Below are 26,578 nucleotides of genomic sequence, written 5' to 3' on the forward strand. Positions count from 1 at the left end.
TCATGCAAAAGTATTCCAAATGTTCTGAATATTATCTTGATTAAGGCAATAAAAAAAGTTTCACCCATATGTACAAACTTTAACAACATAATGGCATAAATTTGATAGATTAGTTATTACATAAGATCTTATTAGAAAAAAATTAAAATAGATACAAAAGATGAAGGGAAGTTATTTGAAAATTCTCTAAAATCTGTTTGTTTGTTTTTTTTTTTAAATAGAGAATGGAGGTGGGGTTCTAAAGGATAAAAAACATTTTTGGTTTGTACTTTTTTATGTTTTATTGGTATAAAATACATATAACAAAATTTCCCATTTTGACATGTGTAATTCAGTGACAGTAAGCTCATTCAGAATGCTGTGCAATCATCGTCACTGTGGACCCCAGGCCTGGCGGGTCCCAGGTCTGACTGTAATCCACGCCTGCGGCCAGGGACAGGATCCCAGATTTAGTATGTTACATTAATCTAGTAGGGCCCCTGCATGTAGCTAATGTAAGAGTGATTCGGCTTGTTGTATTACACATGTGGAGCAGAATGCCACCATTGTTCTCTGGCATATATGAGCCCGCGCGGTCTCTCAATGTGGAAGCACACTCCCCACAATAAAGTTTGTGCCTGCCCTATCGTTCCCATGTTGGCTCCTCATGTGGTCTTTCAACTGGGTGTCTCACCACCAAAACCTTCCCTTCTTGATCAGCTTGGCGGTGACAATCACCAATCATCTTCAGAACTTTTTCTTCATCCCAAACTGAAACTCTCTAACCATTAAACAGTAACTCCCCATGCCTCCCTTCCCTCACGGCCCTTTCTAATCACTACTTTCTGTCTCTATGAATGTGATTATTCTAGGTACCTCCTATAAGTGAAATTGTACAATAGTTATCCTTTTGTGTCTGGCTTATGTCACTTAACATGTTTTCAAAGTTCATCCCTGTTTTAGCAATATAATGTTATTTTAAATATCTCTTTCCCAGGCTGTTGGTATTCTACTCTCAACGTCAGAGCACACTGCACAGACTTCTATTAATGCTTATTTCCTGGTTCTGCAATTTTACCATACACGCTCATACCCCAAGGGTATACTTGTTTATCTGTATCTCCCCATTTCCTTGATCAATACCTGGCCCTGAAATACTTAAATTATAGTTGAATGAATGAATGACTGAATGGCCCAATCAACTAATCAACATGGTCATTTTGGAAAAAGTCCTAAAAAGACTTCTAGCTAATGGTTGATCCAGCAATGACTTATTCTAGGTGATCCTGTGTCCAGGGTCTCCTTCAACACTCCCAAAGTCATGTAAGTCAAGATAAAAATAAGACTAGAGTCAGATTTTATCCATTGTTTCATTAATGATACTGTAACAGCCACTAAGTAAATTTTTAGCACCTAAATTTATTCTCAGCAATTTAAAAATAAATTATCATTAATAGCATCAGAAAGTGAATAAGGGAGCACAAAAAGAGAATATTTCCAATCCTTATGCCCCAAATGAAAAGGATTAGATATTGTGAACAGATTCTAATTTACATTTGAGTTATAACTTAAATGTTAACAGGAAATTTACTTCTTAACTGCAAAGAGTTAACACTTTCAGTATTTGTGTTAAGATAAGTTGAGACAAAAAGTCTGTTTTATTAGCTTTCATACAAATGTTAAAAGGACTCCAATGCTCCTTTACCATTACCACTTCACCTTAGTGTCAGAGTCAATAATCAGACTTTATATTACAGAGATAAAAATACACATTAATACGAATGTCAAAATGCTAAGAGTTGCAATTATACACACATTTCTTTTCAACTAATATTATTGGTGTTTTGTTCTATTTTTAAATTATGATTCTGCTCTGCCAAGGCCAAGAAATCAAAAGAGTTCTTGTATCTTGACTGTGGAGATGGTTACATGAATCTATACATATATTAGAATTCACGAAATTGAACGCACACACGCAAAATCTATTTGACTGTATTAATTTTAAAATAACAAAGAGGAAAATGGTCAAATCTGTTGTGATTCAAACACTACATAATGTGAACCTGTATATGTTAAAAAAATGTATAATATATATATAGTTGCCTTTTTTTCCATTAACAAAGAAGCCTGAGTCTATTAAACACTAAAAGAACAAACCAATACTTGATCAATTTAATGGGGAGAGTGCAGCCCAGTTAGACTGAGTGGACAGTTCAGACAATTCTATTGGCTATTCTTAAATGTGATATAAATAATTAAGGAATCCAATAAAAATGCAGATGTTAAAGATTTATTTTAAAATATTTAACTCATTTATGTATGGTCTGATTATCCACAGTGAGGCTAACTTCAGTTAACTTTAGTTTCATGTGTTAGGCAGTACATAGTAGAAAGAATGTTCTAGTAATAAATAGAACTGCCCTACGCAGAGTTGCTTGATATGCAAAACACAAGTATTTATTAAACATCACACTCTGTTTCTGGGATTGGAGATGCAAAGACAATAACTTCCTCTGCATTTTATAAACATGTAAACACAACTGCCTCCTTTGATGATGGAGCACTTACTTGTGTTGGGCACTCTGCTGAGCAGTTTATGTGTGTCTCACCTGACCCTCACTTGATGATGTAGGTACTTTTATTATTTCTGTGGTAAATTGTATCAGTGTTTTCTAAATATTTTTGTGAGAAGGTTATTATCTCTGCCTAGTTACACTGAGGAGTAGCTGTTCACTTGCAGCAATGAAACATGGGCAGAAATGATAGGCTCTGTTTCTGGGAAGAAAATTTAAAGCCAGTGGTTCTCTATGTCTCTCTTTCCCACGCCCCTCTTCCACAGTCTAAATTCTGAAGTGGAAACATCTTGAACAGAACTTCAGCCAACCCATAAGAAATATGTAGCATGAGCAAGAAATAATTTTTTTGTGTCATAAGCCATTGAGAATTTTGGTATCAACGGCTATACAACATAACCTAAGGCATCCTACTGACACATTGCTACCTTATCGAAGAAGAAAACTAACATTTGGAAATATTTAAAATACTATGTCCACAATGAAGAACAGTAAGTGGAATAACTAGATTTAGAAACTAAGTCTGTCAGATTACAGCATCCTTTTCCTTAATCAATTTTCAATAAATACTGAGATGGAAGTGAATATCGATTACCAAGGAAAAAGAGAGAAAGAAATTTACTGGTATTTGAGCAACAGAAGGTTTCACCCCAAATGGAGTTCAACGTTGAATGATAAAAAATTTGCAGGCAAAGTGCAATAGGTAACACACGGCATACCCCTGTATGTGAAATATGAGGCTGTTTTATAAAATAATCCAGTGATCTATCATATCAATTCTGCCCTATTTAGCCTAATAATATCAATTATATCTTTAAATGTACATTTGGGAAAAATAAGAAGTACACTTGGGGATCACTTAAAAATCCTCTATTTACTCTTTTATCAAATATACTACAGGGGTTCAGAACGAGTCACCCCAAGATGAGCCTCTGTGGTAAATGGATTATGTTGAGCCAAAGGCAACCAAGACCCTGAGGGCTCAAGAGAAATTTCTGTCTCTGCCCTTGACTACCTAGACAAATTTGAATTAAGGGCCTTGCCCATAATAAGAGATTATCAGAGATAACCTTTTTGACTTATCTATATGGCAGGGCAAACTTCTAATTAGTGAACATCTGCTCTTCTTATCCTCCTGCAATAATCCTCTGAAGCCCCAAGGTGCTTTACCCATCCTTAGTTCAGAATGTCATATATATCTAATTTTCTCTTTTTGTCTTGGAACCTCTTAAGTATGCCAAGGTCTCTGACTCTCTCGTGTATGCATGAGGTTCCCTTGCGCATTAAATTAAATTTGACTTTTTCTTGTCAATCTGTCTTGTGTTGATCTGATTTTTTCAATGAGCTAAAAAGAACTAGAGGAGGGAAGGGGGGATTTTTTCCTTTTCCCACAATCCTAAATATAACATTCTTTGCTGAAATCATTTGAATGAGAGAATTGCTCATTTGAAGAGTTGGGCCTATAAATCTTATAAGACTGAGTTTGTCACATACTTTTAGAAAAAGGATATATATTTTGCATACATAAAATAACATGAAAGCACTGTTCTTCTAAAAAAATGAATGTTTTTCTGTATTGTATAAGAAATAAATTTTATTTTTGAGATTTTGGAAAACAAAAATAAAGTGAGAAAAACTAATCTGAGTTAAAACAATCACTGTCAAAAGAAAAATTTATTACTCTTATGATACTCAAAACAATTAAATTATAAAGTCATATCTGATACTATCTAGTGAGTTTAGAAAAAGTGAAATGATTTTCAAAGACAAAAATATTAAGCTAATAATATTTCTTGACAATACATCATTTGATGTGAGCTGAATTTCTTAAAAAATGAAAGAAAACCTTTCTTCTCAGCAGGTCCCAAACCACCCAGGCACTAACTCTCATGGGGGCTCATAATGCTGCCACATTAGCATAACAGGGGAAAGAAATCTGAATATGAAAACAACAAACAAAGGAGAATCAGATACAAGAATCATCAAAACATCTTAGAATCACTCCTGTAGAAGTTATTACCATTAGAGCAATGTTGTCCCTGGAGCTTGATGAGAGTGAAAAAAATAGACATGAAAGAAATCTCTTTGTTCAAAATGAACATAAAAATGAGAATTAAATTAAAAGGGAAAAATAAGGATGAGAAATTCTTTCCCCATTCCCAAATTTATTGTAAGGTAAGGGAATTCTTAAAAGTCCTTTAAGACATCGATCTTAAAAACATGGACCATAAACACTCATTTAATTGGAATGATTATTAGAGGAACAAAGAGAGTTCCTAGCTCTGTCCAAATCACAATACCACTAGTGGTATTATAGTAGTAGTAACAGTAGTAGTAGTAGTAGTAGTAGTAGTAGTAGTAGTAGTAGTAATAATAATAATAATAATAATAATAATAGCAGTTAGCATCCTTATGTGCTACACAGTGTGCTGAGTCACATCCGTTATCTCACTTGAATTTCTGAACAATTCCAGGAAGTAGTTTTACTCAGTCTAAGACTCAGAGAAGTTAACTACCTTGCCCAAAACACAATGGTGGAGCTGGAATATAAAAATAGTCACCCTAACCTCTTGAAGAGTACCAGAATATGCCAACCCAAAATATGTCTCTTTAGCCTATGAATTATTTTGAGCTAAAGGCCATTGAGAATAAGCAGACCCAGAAAAAGCTCTAAAAACAGGGCCTTTGTTTTCCTTCTGTAAAGAAAATTTCTATTTAAAGTGGAAATTTGGGGAAAAATGGAAATATGGGAATTCCATCTTAGGAAGCGGAAGACTTTAACAATTCTTATCAATGGTTAAGTCAAGACTTAAATCTGCACAACAAACCTTGTTAAACAATCCTTGTTTACCATACTTTTCCTGGTCACTTACCTATAACTTGTCTCCCTGACCCTGACACCTCTTCTTTTGGTTCAGCATCTGAGGGTATATAAACCTAAGTTTAAACCGCCACTTTTGGTTACTGATCATTGTGTGCTTCCATGTATACATGTGTGAGGCACATGTTAATAAAGTTCTGTTTTTCTCTTGCTAATCTATCTTTGGCTAGTCTAACTTACAGAACCCCACCCGAAGAACCAAAGAAAGGTAGAGGAGATTTTTTTTCCCTCCCCTATACACTTCTCCATCAATGTGTCAAACAAAAGCATTATGCCTGTGGATAAATCTATGATCCTCTTGAAACCTAAAGTCTTTCCTCAGGAACAGCACAAACTAATTCACATGAAAATGTTAACAATCAAATCGTGTCTGGGACCAGGGCTGGAAAGAAGCAATGGAAAATAGTCTTTCCAAAACAAAACATAAAAATTATATATATCAAACACAATTTAAGTTTGGCTAGTTTGCAATATTCTCCGTATGTCAAATTTATTAGAATTGTGTTTTTTTGTTCAAATGTCTCCAAATGCATGAATTAAATGGCTCTTATTACATTACTTGAAATTAGATAATAAATAAATGGATCTTTGCAGTCTTTTGCTAATGAACAATATGGAATTTGAGTTCAAAGTAATAAATGGGCATACAATTTTTATAAGGCAACAAAGAGGGACATATTGCCTCCTTATTCTACTTTAATTGTTTTCACTTGGTAAGACTGGCTTCACATGTCAGTTTTTTAATTGGAACTGAAAAGAAAGCACTTGCAGTTACTACATGGTAGGCCGGCTTGTCTAAGAACACCTTGTCAGAGTATTTTCTGGGGTTAGAACATGCTGCTTTTTTAAGCACTGTGGCTCCAAAGCTATAGGGTTAGATAGCTTGCCTAGCATGTTAAGAAAGATCAAGAAAACCTCTATCTGATGAGCCGAATTTACCTTTTAAGACTTGCGCTCCTTTGAAATGTTCTGTTATTTTTTTTAGTCAAATGGAAGTTAAAATTCTACGCGATTAAAATAGATGTCTTCAAACTAGAGAGGAAAATGACTATTTTTACTTTCTTCCTTCTGTCCAAGTATATGGCCTCTACAAATATAAAAATATGATGCTCCTTTTCTTGCACAGTTCTGTCTAATGATAATAGAAGCAATCATTTTACATAAAAGTATTTTCAGATCTTAAATTTGGCCATTTTTATGGGATTAAAACATTTAAAAAAAATAAAGATAGTTAACTAGACTTTGAAGTTCATCTTTCCAATGATCAGATGTGTTATATATTATTAATACATTATGTTTACTTGTCGATAGGCATGGGTCTAAATAACAATGATTAAGAAAATATACTGTATAATATTAGATGCTAAGAATTTCTTTCTCTCAAGAAAAATGATTTCTAAAGTACTGTCTTTTTTAATATTTCAAAATTACCTAGAGATCAAGTATATGACAAATAGGAAATGAAAGAACTGTGTCAAAAATGAGTTGAACAAAATGTGTAATATGCTGAAGTGAAGCACAATGGAAGGTGATGATAATCACGAACGGTTTCTATATATAATGTGTGAATCATTTCTTTTGGCCCATTCTCACAGGATTCTAGTTTCTCCATGGAATTACCCAATGGGCATAGTTCATGGAGGATGCCTGGGAAAAAAAACTGGATGCTATTCTGAAAAGGGTGTCCCTGAAGAAATGGTATCAAGAAGTGAGAGAATACAATCCAAATGAAGAAATTTATCCTAAGTACAGAAGTCGCCTTGAGTAAAATTTATATTCTGAAATGTCTTCAGCTGAGTGAAATGAAAATCCAAACTTTCAGAAGTTTAAAGATTACCTATTAGAACTACTTGTAAAAGATGAAAAACAAATGAGATATTCCTATCTGGTTAATTGTTTTTCCCTTAATAAACTATTGAATGACTTTCCATGATTGCTGATTATATGAAGTTTAAAATCAAACTCAGTATGAATAAATGGATACGCAAATGTGGTACATATGAATATTATTTAGCCATAAAAAAAGGGTACTCCTGCCATTTGTGACAACCTATATAGACCTTGAGGGCATTATGCTATGTGAAATAAGTAAAAAGAAAAAAGACAAACATTGTATGATCTTAATTATATGTAGGAGAGGGAGAAGGGAGAAAGAGAGAAAGTGTGCAAGCAAGCTAGAGCTCATAGATACAGAGAACACATTAGTGGTTGCCAGAGACAGGAGGTTGGGGAGCAGGCTAAATGGGTGATGGTGATCAAACTTCCAGTTATGGAATGAATATGTCCTAGAAATGTAACGTACAGCATGGAGAATAGTTAGTAAAAGGACTGCATTTTAAAAGTTGCCAAAAGAATAGATACAAAAAGTTCTCATCACACACAAAAAATTTGCAACTATGTATGGTCAGGGATATCAACTAGACTTATTGTGGTAATCATTTTGCATATATACACAAATATAGAATTATGTTGTACACTTGAAACTAACATAATGTTATGTCAATTATATCTCAATATATACAAAAATGAACTCAGTATGTCCTTGCCAAAGCATTGCAACCTTTTCCTGCTCAGTTACAGTTTCAAAATCTCTAAATTTCTCACCTTCATCCACCATATTCTATTAGTTGCTATGGGTTTCTTATACTACTCAACCCTCAGAGTCTGATATTTTGCCTCTCTACCTTCTGAGCATAACTTTGTACTGTCTAGGTCACCTGATTCTTTCTCAGCAACCACAGTGTACGTATGTGTCTTCAAATGGGTATAGACTATTCTTAGAGGAAAACAAACTAGCAGGCAATGGTCCTTTAAAAATTAATCTATTTCCAGGTCTTCAATTTCCATTTTCACTATTTCCTAAAGCTGATTTGTCTGTGGTAAAGGCTTCATGCTGCGTCTCCTTTTCACACCTCCCTCTCACTTTTGTTGAACACCTTCAAGTCAGGAAAGGTTTAGAATGAAGCTGCCTTTTTCAAAGCAACATTCCTATGCCTGCCAGCCTCACCATCCATTTCATCAAAGACTTCATTTATAATAATTTTACATTTATGCTTGATAATATAAGTAATGATTTAGTAATTCAATACAGTGTTTTTTTAAAAAAATACTTAGAGGCTTGTGGTCACAATAATGTTTTAATTTATACACATTTTGATAGAGTGAAGGACAGCAGAGCAATCAAAAGAATATGTTAAAGCCTAAAAATATATTATATTAGACAGACGACTGTGGAAGAAGTAGAAAGAAAATTCAAATTCCAAGAAGGAAAAAAATACACTGTAAAGTTTCCCATTTTTATATTTCATTGAATACATTTGAAAGAGTGATGTAACAATTTTATTTTATAATTCCATATTTAAAATATTCCAGAGACTGCATCTTTTGCAACTGTTTAAAGTATCATGAAAAAAAATCTCAATGTCTATCCAAAAAATATATGAGGTGGCACATGATTTAAAAACAAACAAACAAACAAAAACAATTATGAGGTAAAACCAACCAATAGTTTCAATATTACTCTGCAACACAAAGTCGTAACACCTGAGTCTGTCATTCTTTCCTCTAGAACTCAGGTTCCTCATCTCCCATGATGGCTTTTGTCCTTTCTTCTCACATAAATCAACTCCAAGGAAACATATTTCCACTTAAAAGAGACCTATTATTTGCCCAGCCATGCTCTAGACTTTTCACATTTGTTCAAATGTCACCCTCAGCTTTGCATGCAATTCCCCACCTCTATGGTACCCCTGCCTACTAAAACCCATCCAATCTATACTTCAATCATCAATTCCTCCTGTTTCCCAATTTATACAAAGAATAATTTCTTTCCAATCCTCATTTAGAGAGCTTTGAGCTTTGTACCTCTACTGGGCAATTACCACATTCTACAGTTTAATTAACACTACCCACCCTTCCCCTATCACATTGTACATAAAATATATTTGGTATCTTTTTCCTGAATTGAGTTGAAAGGCAGCTAATTTTACCAGGAGCCAGTGTGTTTAGGTGAGACAAACTACAGACTCAGTATTCACAATTCTCATTTTGGCGTTTTTGATGACCTCGTATGTGCTTTTAGATAAACTTCGACTTTAGATAGCTTATACCTAAATTTCTGTATTTTAAGATTGAAGATTGTACTCTTATTTGTTGTTTTAAGTGTACAGTTTGATAATTTTTTGTAAAGTCGTACACTTCTATAGTCATCATCACAATCCAATTTTCAGTCATTTTTTAATTGAGATATTATACTAAAATTGAGATACTATAAAATTGTAATATTATACTAGTTTCAGGTGTACAATGTAACTTGAATTTCAATATACTGCAACTTGATCAATATGTCTAGTTAACATCTCTCACCATACAGTTACAAATTTACTTCTCTTGTGATGAAGACTCTTAAGATCTACTCTCTTAGCAACTTTCTAATATATAGCACAGTATTGTTAACTACAGTCTCCATGCTGTACATGACATCCCCAGGACTTACTCATTTTATAACTAGAAGCTTGCATCCTCACCCATTTTGCCACCCTCAAATCCCCAGCTCTGGCAACCACCAATCTGTTCTCTGTATCTATAAGCTTTTTTATCTTGTTTTTTTAATTCCACATATAAATGAGATCACACAGTATTTGTTTTCACTTAGCATAATGCCCTCAAGGTCCACCCAGACTGCCATAAATGGCAGGATTTCCTTCTTTTTTAAAGCTAAAGGATATTCCTTTGAATGCATAAACCACATCTTCTTTATTCATTCATCCACTGATGGACATCTTACTTTTTATATAGGGAATTTTTAAGAAACAGCTAACCAATATAATTTGTCGTTATTTGTAGATATGAAAGACTAATTATGAGTATTACCAAATTAGAGGAGCCTAAAATTAAAACCCTTTTAAGGATAAACAAGCGACAAGGAGGTCATATAACAAAGCAAATCAGTTTAAGAGTGGAGGATGTTGCTCAAGCACTGTGCTAGTCCCCAAACTTATCTTAATTTTCCTGCCTGAAATAGAGTTTCTAAAAAAAATCCATGTTCATTGAATTTTTACTATTTTAGGATATTTACTTATTTATGGCTGTAAAACAACAACCAATAAAATGATTAAATTCATTTTATTTTTTTACTGAACATTAAAATGTGCAACAGTAATAAAACTATTAACATCTGTTATCTGTTTATATTTTTGCAAAGTATTTTTCATTACTAGATAAAATTATAATATTCTGAGGTAAGAAAAATTACAATGTAAGGCCTCCTTTAGTCTCATATGGATGTAATAAAGGAATCAAATTTTGAAGTGGCAAGACTGTGAAAGGAAACTTCTACCTTTAATCATAACAGAAACAGATGATTGCCCTTTTCCCTACACTGTGGTACCTACTAATAACTGTAGGAAAAACACTAGCCACATGTGAAACTCTGAATCAGTGTAGGATCTGAAGAGCCACAGACTAGTTGAATCTGTTTCAAGCTGACTTTACAAAACCCAGTCCAAAGTTGAGCCTTTGCAACATTATACGTGAAATGTCCCTTAGGATTTTGATTACGTAGTAGTAGAATAGCTACATCTGTGATACATTACAAAACCAAAGTAGTTGCCAGTAAAGTTTTTAGTATTTTTAAAGAACATACATTTTTGGTTTAGTAAACCTTATATTGTCTCTGCAGTCTAAAATTTTAGACTCACTTTCATGTCTTTGAGTCTGTAACTACTTGTTTTTTTCTTCCTTTAATTAGCAGAAATTACATTATTAGATTATTAATTTATTAGGTATATAGAGACATAAGACATATTAATTAAAGTGACACTGAAAATCATAGAATGAGAAAAAACTAGATCAATCTTGATCAAAACCCCCTCCCATCACTACTACGTTCCAGACAAAGACATAAAGATTTAAAAGGGTTACATGACTTACCTAAGGTCATACAGCTATGTAGCATTAGAATTATGGTTAGAACCAAGGTCTTCCTATTTTCAGAACAGTGCCCTCTTAAATATAAGTCACAGAGTTGTATTTTTTAATTAATTAATTTTTACGGTGACCGGTTAATGAAATCTAATAAGTTTCAGCTGTACACTTTAACAGAAAGGCATATATATATTTACACTGCGTGTTCACCTTCCATAGAAAGAGCTATACTTTACGGTAAGGTTTTATAACAAATTTTTTTGTTATAGATTTAATTAATTTATGCCAGAATGTATTCTAGGGGCATATTTGGTTCAATTATTCAATCTGTCATTGTATAAATATATCTAAGATAAATAAAATCTCTATATTCTGAATTTTTTCATTCTCTTGAATAAAAACCTGACTCACTACTAATCCTAAACACTTTCCTTTGGGGAGGGGGGGAATATTATACTGGGTCATCTGTTGAAGCATCTTTACTACTTTCCATTCAAGAGTCTATTTAAGAAAATAGTGGCAACTCTGGTACACGGCTGGCAATTTTATTAAAGCCAAACATATGCCTACCCTATGACCCAGCAATTTCACTCCTAGGTATATGTCCCAGAAAAATTAGTGCATATGTCCACCAAAGGAAGCATATGATAATGTTCACATGAGCTTTATTCAGAATAACTGAAATTTGGGAATCACCTTAACGTTTAATAGGAGAATGGCTAAACAAACTGTGGTATATTCAAATAATGGAACACGTCACAACAACAGAAAATAAATGAATTCCCAATACACACAACATGGACGACTCTCACTGACATTTTACTGGGCAAAAGAAGGCAGCACTAAAACAGAGACCCAGGTGAAGACTGGCATACCTATATCTCTGCTCAGTGACTAATTACCTATGCACCATTCCTCCTCCTATAGCCTTGGAAAGTCTCACCTCCACCCTGAGAGCTGTTTCACTTCCTCACTAGAGAGCTTTCTCCTTCCATATGAGGACTCTAGACTTCAGCTTGCTCTACCAATCATGAGATTTCTGATAAGCAAATACTTAAAAATTGGAAACCTCTGATCTGAAAGATACCTTCAGATAGGAAAAGAGATAACAAATTGTGTACTTTCAGATCTGATGCACTATTTTAAAGTAAAATCCTCAAATTCTTATATAACAATTATAATAATGGCTAATAGCTACTGAGCACCTTCTCCATGTCAGGTACTATTCTAAGCATTCTACATATATAAATTCATTGTTCTACCAACATTACTCTATTCTAGGCTAGAACAAAATCTTAAATTTATACTAACTTATAAAGCATTGTTGATACATTATTCTTTGTACAGGGTAACTGCTATTATGCCCCAGTTGATAACTGAAAACATCAAAACCCAGAGAAATGTGAAAATCTGTCCAGTGCCTCACACAAAGCATCATCACAACTGGGACTAGTGAAGAATGGCCCTGACATCAGACAATTGGCAACACTCAGTTTTGTTTTCATGGATGCTCTTTGAGTTCTAAAATCAAGAATGTTTGCATAGGACAAGAGAAAAAAGGCCCATAAGATGTACCACACTGAGATCCATGTATGAACTCATTGGTAACCCATGTTTCAAGCAAAAAAAAAAAAAAATGCATCTGAAAGTGAGGAAATGAAGAGAGGAGAAGGCAGGCCAGGCTGATGGTAAAGCAAGCAGAACAGAAATACATTATTGTTTATCCCGCATCTTCTGAAAACCTCTTCCCAGAAACAGTAAGGACTTTGTAAAGGAGAGACATAAGAAACTAATAGGTTTCCACTGATAAAAACTGAGAGTATACAAAAGAAGAGTAGGTGACAGGGAGACTTATAAAGGTGCCATAAGAGCACAGAGAGTGCACCAAGCCGGGTGTGATCAGCAGTGAAGGCTAAGGGGTGTGTCTGAGGCCTCAGGGAGCCAGCCACCAATATGACCTCCAGTTCCTTTCCAGAACCGTAGGTGGGAAAAAAGAAGACTCTGTCTGCAGAACAATCATTCCTTGAACAACAGAGAAATCTCTGTGATATGGTTTTCTGTAAATTTCATTTTTTTATACTATATTATTTGTAACATGAAAAGTGTTTGCAACTGTGGAGGGTCATCCTATACAAAAGAAATGTTTCTTTCTCAGGTGCTGGGTAGAGGATGCAAGTTAAGCAAGTGATTCCTCATGTTCTCTACAGAAACAGAATGCCTTTCTATTCCAGGCCTCTCTGACACACGGTTATATAAATAAGATACAACTGTCAAAGCGAGTGTTGAAATGATGATTTTACACCAAATACCAGATAATGAAATGGCATATCAATTTTTTTAAAGCTACTTTTTTCTCTCAAGTTCTAAGTCACATCAAGTAAAATGAGTTTGAAAAGATTTTAGAAGGCTCAGAATTAAAGATCAAATGGAAATTTTAATTCTATCTCATTCAGCTCAATCTCTTCAAAATGTGGTTCTGTTTTCAGAAAGACTCAAATGTGAGTCGAGTAATCAAGATTCAACAAATTTAGCAAATTAACAACAAAACTGATTCAGACTCAGGTTTTCTACTTCTATGAATACTTCAATACAATCATGACCCATTCAGCTGATGGAAAACAAAAACACCAAAAAGATATTTTAACACAAATGCTGGTAATGAAACTGACGTACTTTAAAATCTGTATTTATTTGCGTGACAGTAAAACAATGTACTGAACATTCTGAAATGACTCTTTAGTCCTGGAATCAAATACTCTTGAATTATCAATATTTTCTAGTAGTTTACTGTAAATTAGAGAGTAGATAGCTATTAATTGCAACTTTGATGTCTTTTTAGTTTAGTAAAGCAGCATCAACAAGAAACATCTATCTCATGATAAACAAATGCCTAATCTATTGACGTGCAAAGCTTTCTGCAAAACTAGGTGACAGAACACAGCATAATGACGGGGACATCATCTATCAAGAAAACAAAGCATTTTTACAAATTGAGACCAATAGCAGCTTCAATATAAAAGACAGTGATTGTGGAACTTGAATTATCTATTATAATAGAAATAATAAAATAATATTTGATATGTTTTTTAATAAAAGAATCAGTCAAAAAAAAAAAAAAGAGAGAAAAGCAACTAATTATCAGAACGGAGGTTTAGTCTATGTATGCCACATTACCTTCTATATGGTGCCCAGAGCTATGAGCATCTAATGAGGCATACATTTTAGTCTGTAAATATCTCTGCTTTCTGTGAGAGTGATGTTTGTTACAGGCCACTGAGAGACTCAACTAAGAAAGACTTTTTGCTGTCCATAATCTACTAATGACATGAGATCTTCCTCAAAAGTTTTGTGAAAGCAGACAGCCATAAGTAATTGATGGCACCTTTGACACGGAACACAAAAATTTAGCAAGAAAACAGACTCAACCACATATACTAATGGCCTGAACGATAAATAATATTTACTAATATCAGCAAGAATTGTAGAATAAAGATTTCTGAAAGTCCTTGCCTCCATAAAAGGAATGAGAACAGTGACAAAAATGGTCAGAATCAACTTTTTTCAGAACTATGGATATTAATTGAAGGCTTGCAGCAATCTGGGGAGCATTTATTCAAGAAAAAGGAAGAAATCTAAGAACAGTGAGCTATGTGGCATTTTAAACCAGTCCTTTTGTAACCTCCCACACCTCACTTCTGTTGGTAGCCTTGAAAACCAACAGCCTTCAATTATGGTGAAAATCAGTAGCCTGGTGGACACTGGAGGGGGCAGAACAGGGTTGGAGCGCCTTCAAAGTCCCATTCCCAGAAAATTGTCATTATCTGACCTTTCTACTGGTTCCATGGAAGACTTCACTCACAGTGATTGCTTATTTAACTTGACCTGGCACTCACCCAGTGAGAACAGCCTTTTTTCCAAGGGGCATTTGTCAAAAATAATCAGCTATAATTGTTTAACATCATGGCTGCCTGAGGCTATGAATAACAGTTAGGGCAAACAATAAGCAAACCAAAAAATTTAAAAGGAAAAGCTAGGAAATGTGATGTCCAGAGAGGGCTTTAAAAGACACTGACATATTCCTGGGAATCTAGAAGATCGCATGCATACACAGCACTGTATGCACGTCCAGGTTGTGCACATGCTTATTAGTAAAGACCTGAGAAGGCCCTCAGCTCTCATGTCTGGCTAAACCTAAGGTTTTACAGAAGCAGGAAATGAAGTTAAGGATGGAACTGTAAGCAATGTGACTGCACATTGAAGAAATGCTCCAATCTGCAAAGACCGAGAGATTTATTGGTTCCAGGCATTTAAGGAAATCTCTGTACCATCATTAGCTGACCACTGAGCTAACGGAGTAGACTTCACTAGCAACACATAACTAAGAGTACAAACTCACTGAATTTTCAAAGTCACTAATTAAACAACAACAACAACAAAACCATGGGGAGTGAGAACTATCTGATTTTCAGAGCTGCCACATTATATTTAAATGTATATTTGAATGCCTAGTTTTTGACAAGGAATTATAAAATATGTAAAACACATGTCAAAAAGCAGCCAAGAGAAACTGTCCTGGCAAAAGTCCAAATATTGGACTTACAATACAACAAATTTAAGTTATCATTTTAAATGTGTTCAAAGAAGTAAAGAAAGTCATGTTTAAAAAAAAAAACTAAAGGAAAACATGAAAATGGTGTTTCATCAAATAAAGAATATCAATAATGAGATAGAAATGATGTTAAAAAATAAGATAGGAATTCTGGTATGAAAAATACAAAAACTGAAATAAAAAATTAACTAGAGGGGCTCAGCAGGAAATCTGGGCGGGCAGAAGAAAGAATAAGCAAACTTGAAAACAGGCCAATTGCAGTTACACAGTCTTAGAAAGCAAAAAGAATGGATAAAAACTAACTGTTTCAGAAATCTATGGGACACATCAAGCATACCAACATACACATAACGTGCATTCTACAAGAAGAAAGAAAAAGGCAGAAAGAATATTTGAAGAAATAATAGCCTAAACTTATAAATTTAAGAAAAACACTGATGTACACACATCCTAGAAGCCCTATGGACTCCGGAGAGAATAAACTCAAAGAGCTTTACACCTAGACATCTCACAATCAAATACTAAAAGACAAAAAGAGAATCCTAACAGCAGCAAGAGAGAAGCACCTTGTCATGTATAATGGATCCTCAATAAAGTTCCAGGATAGACAGCAGAGCAGGTAAACACAGTGCTCACCTCCTCTGAAGACACCAAAATTACAACTACATTATAAAATAATCAAACTGGAGAACCACTGGAAGACTAGCTGAACAGAAGTGTTAAGACTAAGAATTAAAGATATAATAAAGAAGCCGAGTAAACTAACCTGTAGGATGGGTGCAGACACAAAATGGGTTGGACCCAAACCCATGTGCAGTGGTTGAAAATAGGAAAGGATATCTAAGCTGCAGAGGTTCCCTCTGAAGATCAAGGGGTCCAAGCCAGGATCCCCAGCTCAAAATACAAGAGCTAGGAAGAAGAGTCCCCACAACACCTAGCTGGGAAAATTAGCCAGGATTCCATCTGTCTAGGTGAAATGAAAGGTTGCTGGAAAATCAGGAATTATTTTAAAAGGCATGCACACAGACTCACTCGTTCACTAGCACTTACTCTGAGATCCAGTGGAGACACAGCAGCTCAGGGAAGCCAGTGACATACAGGGAGAAACTCAGTTGTATGGCTCCTGAGCGAGGGTTGGAAGGACAGCCACCAGTGTCCCTGTGTTGAGACCTCCTCCCACAAATGACCAATGTGAATCAGCATTAACCTGGTGAATACCACTAAACCCACCCTGATGATTCCAAGAACCTGACCCTACCAACTCGTGCCCCACTAGAGACTGTCTTAATGGCAGCAGCTGGCCTCAGGTCCTGCTGGAGTCTTTCTTAAAAACTCTCAAAGGTCCAAAGGTGCTAGGCAGGTGACAGCTGTACCTTTTGCTGAGTAGCCTCAGGCTTGGCACTAATGAAAAACCAAGATCTGCATTAACCCAGTAAACACAGCTTGCCCCACCCTGGTGACTGTCTGAGACCCTGCTGTACCCACAATGCACACTGCCAGATAGTAGCTGAGACTTACAGGACAGTGGCAGGCAACAGCAGATTTTGGGGTGCCCTATGACCTTTGCTGAGCCATGCCAGGCCTAGTACTGGTGACGGCTGGCCTCAGTTTGCAGCATGGCCTCTCCCACCTACCTTCATGACACACACCAACCAAGGGTTGATTTGTAGCTTTTCCCACATAGCCCTGGGCCAGTCACAGGCAGTGGCTGACCTTGGACTGCACTGGAGCCCCTTCCAAGAGGCCTCAGAACAAACATACCTGGCCGCCAGCTTCAAAACACAACTGAACACAACCCAATTAGCTCCAAGAGCAGCCCAACCCAAGGGTGGTCTTATCAGGCACAAGAGCCCGCTAAGGTGAGTCTCACTTTATTGGATCAGCCCCTGCACACCATCTCGTGCACTGTGGTCATGGTCATTCCTCAGAGTGAGTCAGCATAAGGGTCAAACCCACTCACTGACTTGCCAACAGCAATCAAGGCTCAACTAAAACAGGAGGACTAACACAAGCCACATGAGGGACACTCCTGGAGCACCCAGCTCAGGTGACCATGGAGACCACGAGACTGGAACCCATAGGTCACCTATTTCATAAAGTCACCCTACCAAGACTGGGGGATGTAGCAGATCTATATAGTACATAGAAGTATACACAGAGAGGTAGGTAAAATGAGGAGACAAGAAAATGTGTCCCAAATTAAAGAACAGGAGAAATCTCCAAAAAAAAGAACTAAATAAAATAAAGGCAAGCAATCTACCAGATCCAGAGTTCAAAACACTGATAATAAGGATGCTCAGAGAATTAAGGAGAAGAATGGATTAATTCAGTGAAAACTTCAAAAAAGAGATAGTAAGCATAAAAAAGGACATCGGAACCATAAAAAAGAACCAGTCAGAAAAGAAGAATACAATAACTGAAATGAAAACTCCACTAGAAGGAATCAACAGTAGATTAGATAAAACAGAGACTCTAATCAGCAATTTGAAAAACAATGTAGTAGAAACATACCCAATCAGAACAGCAAAAAAAAAAAAAAAAAAAAAAAAAAAAAAATAATTAAAAAAAAAATGAGGATATTTTAAGGGACCTCTGGGACATCATGTATAAAATCATATCATAAGGGTGCCAAAAGGAGAAGAGAAAGAGCAAGGGAATGAGAAATTATTTGAAAAAATAATGACTGAAAACTTCTCTAATATAGCAAAGGATGTAGACATATAAGTGAAGAAGGCAAAGCATCCCAAACAAGATGAATCTAACAGGAATACACCAAGTCACATCATATTTAAAATGTCAAAGGTTAAAGAAAAAGAGAAAATCTTAAAAGTGGAAAGACAAAGGCTGTTACCTATAAAGGAGTTCCCATAAGGCAGCTGATTTCTCAACAGAAACTTTTCAGGTTAGAAGGTATTGGCATGAAATTTTCAATGTGATGGAAAATAAGAACCTACAATTAAGATTGTTTTACCTATTGAGGCTATAATTTAAAAGTGAAAGAGAAATAAAGAACTTCCCAGACAAGAAAAGACTACAGGAGCTTTTCACCATCAAACCAGTATTACTAGGAATGTTAAAGGGACTTCTTTAAGAAGAAGAGGGGGAAAAAGAACGTAAATATGAATAATAAAATGGCAATGACTAGGCATCCATTACTAATGACATTAAGTGTAATGGATTAAATGCTCCAATAAAAAGACACAGAGTGGCTGAATGGTAAGAAAACAAGACCCGAACAAACGCTGTTTACAAGAGACCTACTTCAGATCAAAAGACACATATAGATTGAAAGTAAAGGGATTGAAAAATATGTTTCATCCAAATGGAAGTAACAGCAATAACCAAAAGGCTGGGGTAGCAATATTTTTATCAGCCAAAACAGACTTTAAAATAAAGGCTATAATAAGAGACAAAGAGGGCATATCATAATGATAAAGGTATCAATTCAACAAACGGATAAAAAAACCCTGGTTAATATTTATGTATCCGACAAAGGAACACCTAATTATATAAAGCAAATATTGATGGATATAAAGGGAAAGACCCATAGTTATATAGTCACAGTAGGGGACATTACCACCCCTTTGACATCCATGGATAAACTGACAAGGAAAAAGGGGTTTAAATGACACATTAGATTATATGGATTTAGTTGATATTTTTTTAAAGCATTCCACACTGAAGCAGCAGAATATAAGTGGTTCTCAAGTGCACATGAAACATTTTCCAGGATAGACCACATGTTAGGCCACAAAATAAGTCTCAATAAATTTAAAAAGACAAATTATATTAAGCGTCTCCTCCAACCACAATGTTTTGAAACTAGAAATCAATTGTGAGAAAAAATGAAAAACACACAAACACATGGAGACTAAGCAACATAATACTAAATGATGAAAGGATTAACAACAAGATTAAGAAATCAAAATATACCCTAAGACAAATAAAACACACACACACACACACACACACACACACACACACACACACAGACTCAAAATCTACGAGATACAGAGAAAGCAGTCCAAAGAGGGAAATTCATAGCAATACAGACATAGCTCAAGAAACAAGTAAAATCTCATATAAACAATCTGATCTTATCTAAAGGAAGGATAAAAAAAAAAAAAACAATAAACAAAGCCCAAAGTGAGCAGAAAGAAAGAAATAATAAAGATCAGAGCAGAAATAAATAAAATAGTTTCTGAAAGAGAATACAGAAAAAAAAAGATCACTGAAACAAAGAGATGGTTCTTTGAAAAGATAAACAAAATTGATAACCTTTTAACCAGATTCATCAAGAAAAAAAGAGAGGACACAAATAAATAAAATCAGAAATGAAAGAGAAATGACAACTGACACCACGGATACACAAAGGATTATAAAAATATGCAATGAACAGTTATATGCCAATAAATTGGATGATCTAGAAGAAATGGAAAAACTCCAAGAAACATAAAATCTTCTAAGACTTAATTAAGACAAACAAAAAATCTGAGCAGACCAATTACTACCATCAAAATCAAATCTATAATCAAAAAATTCCCCCAAAACAAAAGTCCTGGATGAAATGGCATCATGGGTGAATTTTACAAAACATTCAAAGAAGAATGAACATCCACCCTTCTCAAAACTATTCCAAAAATTTCAAGAGGAAGGAAGGTTCCCAAGCTCATTTCTGAGGCCACCATTACCCTGATTCCAATACCAGACAAAGACATGAGAAAAAAATGTTATAGAACAACATCTCTGATGAACATGAATGTAAAAATCCTCAGCAAAATATGAGCAAACTGAATCAAGCAAGACATTAAAAAGATCACACACCATGATCATGTGGGATTTATTCCAGGGATGCAAAGTTGGTTCAATAGCCACAAATTGATTGACATGGCACACCATGTAAACAAAATAAAAAGTAAAAATCATATGAATATATCGATAGATGCAGGAAAAAATTTGAAAAAATCCAGCATCTGTGTATGACAAATACTCTTAGCAAAGTGGGTGGGAAAGAAACATATCACAACATCATAAAGGCCATATATGACAAACCCATAGCTAACATCATACTCAATGGGGATAAGCTAAAGTGTTTTCCTTAAGGTCAGAAACAAGACAAGGATGCCCATTTTCATCACTTTTATTCAACATAGTACTGCAAGTCCTAGTCACAGTAAGCAAACAAAAAAAAGTAAAAGGCATCTGAATGGGAAAGGAAGAAGGAAAACTGTCATTATTTTAAGATGACATGATACTACATAGTAACCATCGAAAAACAATTAGAACTGATAAATTTGGTAAAGTAGTAGGATACAAAATTAATATTAAAAAATCAGTTGCACTTTTATACAATAATAATGAATTATAAGAAAGAGAAATTTAAAAAAAAACAATCTCATTTACAATTACATGAAAAAAGAAAAATACCTAGAAATAAATTTAACCAAGGGGGTAAAAGACATTATTCGGAAAACTGTGCCATTGAAGAAAGTGAAAAAGATACAAATAAATGCAAGCATATACCATGCTCTTGAATAAAAAGAATTAACACTATTTAAATGTCTATAATGCCCAAAGCAATCTACAGATTCAATGCAATCTCTGTCAAAAAACCAATAGCGTCTACGGCCATGTCACCCTGAACGTGCCCGATCTCGTCTGATCTCGGAAGCTAACCAGGGACAGGCCTGGCTAATACTTAGCTAGGAGACAACCTAGGAATACCAGGTGCTGTAGGCATAAAAACAGCAACAACAACAACAACAACAACAACAACAAAACAATAGCATTTTTCATAGAACTGGAACAAACAATCCAAAAATGTATATGGAATCATAAAAGATCCCAAATAGCCACGGCAATTTTGAGAAAGAACAAAGCTGGAGGTACCATACTAGTGACCAAAACAACATGGTACTGGCATAAAAACAGACACATAGATTAATGGAAAACAACAGAGAGCCCAGAAATAAACCCATCCCTAGATGGTCTATTAATCTATTACAAAAGAGGCACAAATATACAAGGGGTAAAGACTGTCTATTTGGTAAGTGGTACCGGTTAAACTAGACAGATGCACGGAAAAAAGAAATGAAATGAAACCATTTTCTTACATCATATCGAAAATAAACTCAAAATGGATGAAAGACTTATACGTGAGTCCCGAAACCACAAAAATGCTAGAAGAACACATAGGTTATAAACTTTCTGACATTGCTTTTAGTAATATTTTTTCTGTTATATCTCCTTGAGCAAGGAAAACAAGAGAACAAATAAACAGTACTACAAACTAAAAAATTTGTTCACAGCAAAGGAAACCATAAACAAAACAAAAAGACAACCTACTAAATGAGAGAAGATATTTGGCCATGATCTCTAACAAGGGGTTACTTTCCAAAATTTATATAGAACTCACATAATTTAACATAAAAAAAATCCAATTAAAAAATAAGCAGAGGACCTAAATAGATATTTCTCCAAAGCAGACACACAGATGGCCAAGAGACATGAAAAGATGCTCAACGTCAATAATTGTTAGAGAAATGGAACTAAAACCCACAATAAGGTATCATCGTATCACACCTATCAGGATGGCTATTATCAATCTATCAACAAACAAGAAGTATGTGAGGATGTGGAGAAAAGGGAACCCTAGTGCACTGTTGGTAGGACTACAAATGGGTGCAGCCACTATGGAAAACAGCTTCGAGGTTCCTCAAAAAATTCAAAACAGAATTACCTTATGACCCAGCAATTCCACTTCTGAGTATTTGTCTAAAAAAAGAGAGAACACTAATTTGAAAAGATATATGCACTCTTATGTCCATTTCAGCATTATTTTCAATAGCCAAGATATGGAAGCAACAACTGGATAAAGAAATGTTACATATTTAAAATGGAACAGTGCATAGCCATAAAAAAGAAAATCTTACCATTTACAACAATATAAATGGACCTAGAGGATATTATGCTAAGTGGAATAAGACAGATGCAGAAAGACAAATATCACATGATTTCACTTATATATGGAACCTGAAGAAGAAAACAAATGATCAAAATAGAAACAGACTCAAATATTCAGAGAAAAAAACTATTGGTTGACAGATGAGGAGTGGGGGTTGGGTGAAAAACGTGAAGAGTTTAAGAAGTACAAGTTGGTATTTACAAAATAGTCATGGGAATGTAAAATATAGCATATGAAATATAATCAATAATATTGTAATAACTATGTATGGTGACGGGTGAGTTCTAGACTTATTTAGGGGGGATCACTTTTTGAATTATATAAATATCTAACCACTATGCTGTACAACTGAAATTAATATAAAATAGTACTGAATGTCAACTGTGTGAAAAAAATAAAAATATATTATTTTATATTTCAAAAAGTGAAAAAATAGAAAGAAAAATAACATCAATTGAGGACAAAAACAGCAAAGGCTGAAAATATCATAGCGAATTCAATCAATTAGAAAATTAATGTCTGAAATTTCAAATGACTAGAATGTAGGCTGATATTCCATATAACACTGACAATAAAAGCTGATATGAAACTTACTTTTCAGATATATTTTAACATGTGACTAAGAAAGTTAATTTTTTGTTGCCAAATATTAGAGAAAGACCTATCCATAATATTTCGTTTAACCAAACAATGCTTTACATGTAGCAACCTTTTCACAGTGATTTTAAAAAACACAAAAATACATGCTATGAAAGAGTATGTTTTCCCCTAAATAATGAACAACTGGAGAACTTCCAACATTAATCTAAATAGTTTGATTTTCTCTGGCCACATGCAGCATTCTCTGATGCTAAAAATAATTTAGTAAACCTAGTCCATTCATGCCCATTATAATGTGTTTGATAGTTCTGCTACAACACAAGCAAATAAAGGAATTCTTAATGATAATTTAAAAACCCTTATGTTTCCAATTTCAGATGCAATAATTATTTACTGTTAAATGACATGAAAGAATTTTGGACTTAAATTTTGAGAGTCCACGAATTTTGGACTTTATGTTTTCAAGTAGATTATTTTTGTGGTAGGCAAAGGAAGATGTAGGAGAAAGAAGAAAAGCATATTGGACCTTAAAACAACAAACAATTTAGTAGATTAGAAATAAATAGAAGCAAACTAAGCAACTGTACTTTACTTTCTAAAAACCATGCAGCATTTCCCTCAACTAATCTATGAACCATTAACTTCATTACCAAGCTTTCTGTTCTACACCATGAATCACCTGAAAATTCCATTACCCACCTGATATAAAATATGAGAATTTCATTTTACCAAGTGCTGAATTAGCAAGTGCCTAAGGTAACCTTTCATAGTCTATCAGAGCAAAGAAATCAATACAGAAATGATCCTAGAATCAAAAGGAAAGCATAAAGGAAACCATCTTGATTGGCTTATGCATTAGCCGTCCTCTGCTTATGAAGGAAAGTCAAAGGCAGCTTTTCTCAATGGCTTGAGCAGAACTGACTTCTAAATTAATGAGGACGATAAAGCCCACAGATGGTGTACTGTGGAGTTTGAACTATACTAATTTTGACAGGTGACATGGAAATTTTCTCAGCTACTCCTGTAAAAAAAATTAAGGATTCAGGGGAATGACAATGTGAAATGCCTTTTAATGTGCAAATTAAACCATATCTAATGCCCTCCTTTATAAACAGAAATGTATACTAGAATACTAAAAAAATGCAATAGGAATATTTGTATGCCACAATTGAAATATGAAAATATCCAGGTTTCTCCAGTACTCTAGAATTATGTGTGTATTCTGCTTTGTTAACACACATACACATACACACACACACAGATGTAGTTCCAGATATCCGACTATGACATCAGCTTCTTTATAAAGCATTTGTAGAGTCCTTTTCACTCATCATCTTGATACAGATTTTATCCTTATGTTCTTTAGCTCTCAGAAAAATGATTGTTTCTTTTGAGAATGAATATCCATGTGTCACTGGATTTCATGAACAATATTCAATAACTTAGGCCAATGGCAAAAGAAAAAAATGAGTTCAGAAAGTATTTACCACAAAGTAGGTTAAAATATTTCACGATAACCAAATATGATTTGACCGTTTATATTCTTGCACTGAGTCTAGCCTCCCACACACACTGTATGGTAATTTAGAAATTGAAACTGAGAACAGCAGCAAAGCCCACAGGAAGGTCTCTGTATAAATTATTGATGGCAACTAGACTTTGGGTGGTAAACACACAAGAAAATGTACAGATGTCAAATGATAATGTACACCTAAAAATTACATAATGGTATTAACTAATGTTACCACAATAAACTTAATTAAAATTTTTAAAAAAATAAATTATTGATGGCTATATAAATAAAATTTTTTAACAAGGCATTTTCCATTGTGTTCCCTAGGAAGGCAGAAATACCCAGTATTTTCAATGAGAAACACTCATCCACAAAATAGTTGATTTTCCCTGAAAACATACCTGGGACCATAAAAATAAAATACGATTCCTAACGAGACCGAGTCTATATCTTTGAGGGCAGCAACAAAGAATAATTTGTTGAGACCAAGTCTATCTATTTATGAATTCATTTCTTTTCTGGGTCCTCTGGCCTCATGTAATGATGAGGCTTAATCACCCAGACTGAATATTGCTCAGTAATAAGCAATAAGCTATGTTAATTTTTTCTGAGGAGCTGCTGAGTTTAAGAAAATCTTAGGCTTCTTGAGAGGTGCTGGAGCTAGGGGCTGCAACCTGAACAAGGGAAGAAGTGAGGATCACAGGAATGAACAGGCTGCACAGTAGGAAAGTGGGGTGAAGCCTGCAATCGTGCTTATGGGGAGCAGTATTTTAACCACATCTTTTATCAAAAATAGTCAAGTCACTGGACAAATAGGATTGAACATTCCCTCCATCCTTATCTTCCCTTCACGGGGCTGGTCCCAGTTCTCTGAATTAGGCTCCCAGTAAAGCCTGATAAACTTTATATTATGGATATGAATCCTTTCACTATTTGATGGTTTTCTCCCCCCAAATTTTTCAAATAGGCACCAAATTTAATTTCCAGGTTCAGAGTTTTCACTGACCTCTTGAAATTTATTCACAAATGCCAGATTAAGAATGAAGTAAAGTGCTGATGATTATAACCGGCAAGAAACTGAGTGCCAACAGCCAGATCAAACTACACACTGACACGTCCCCAAAGCTATATCTGGATAGCAGAAATAAAAGATTTTTACTTTCCATTTCCTTGCTCAAGATAAATCATCTACAATGTCCTTCTATGCAACAAAGGGGGGAAATATTTTGTATACAACAACATAAAACCTATTTGCATATTTTTCTATTATGCTGAAAAGTATAAGCCTTAAGGAAAAAAAAATTAAAGACCCCATGTGAACTGCTGACTCCAGTTTGGAAATTCCATTTCACTTTGATGAAACATAAGCACAGCAGGGACTGAATTTGTTCTTATTTTGAAACTAAGAGGCATTTTTTAAGTCTGCATAGTCAAACATACTCTTAATGTTCATAAATTACCATGCAGCAAAAGTCCTTGACAGATATTTACTGTCTTTAACCAGATAAAATAATTTTGCTAAATATATACATAA

The 26,578-nt window shown here is 34.7% G+C and overlaps 1 protein-coding gene, 1 long non-coding RNA gene and 1 pseudogene across 4 annotated transcripts in view; 2 read left to right on the forward strand and 1 right to left on the reverse strand.

The window, feature by feature from the left end:
* Nucleotides 1-7,421, forward strand: part of LOC118609943 — a 102,654-nt gene extending 95,233 nt beyond the window's left edge. The window contains exon 8 of the long non-coding RNA XR_004953514.1: nt 7,029-7,421. This is a non-coding gene — a long non-coding RNA (uncharacterized LOC118609943). The remainder of the gene's footprint in view (nt 1-7,028) is intronic.
* CDKAL1 (CDK5 regulatory subunit associated protein 1 like 1) overlaps nt 1-26,578 on the reverse strand; it is a 626,461-nt gene that overhangs the window by 267,742 nt on the left and 332,141 nt on the right. The window lies entirely within an intron of this gene.
* Nucleotides 21,588-21,706, forward strand: LOC118604658 (annotated as a pseudogene).

This window comes from Rousettus aegyptiacus, unplaced genomic scaffold (assembly GCF_014176215.1).
Source record: "Rousettus aegyptiacus isolate mRouAeg1 unplaced genomic scaffold, mRouAeg1.p scaffold_m13_p_1, whole genome shotgun sequence".
Taxonomy (NCBI): Eukaryota; Metazoa; Chordata; class Mammalia; order Chiroptera; family Pteropodidae; genus Rousettus; species Rousettus aegyptiacus.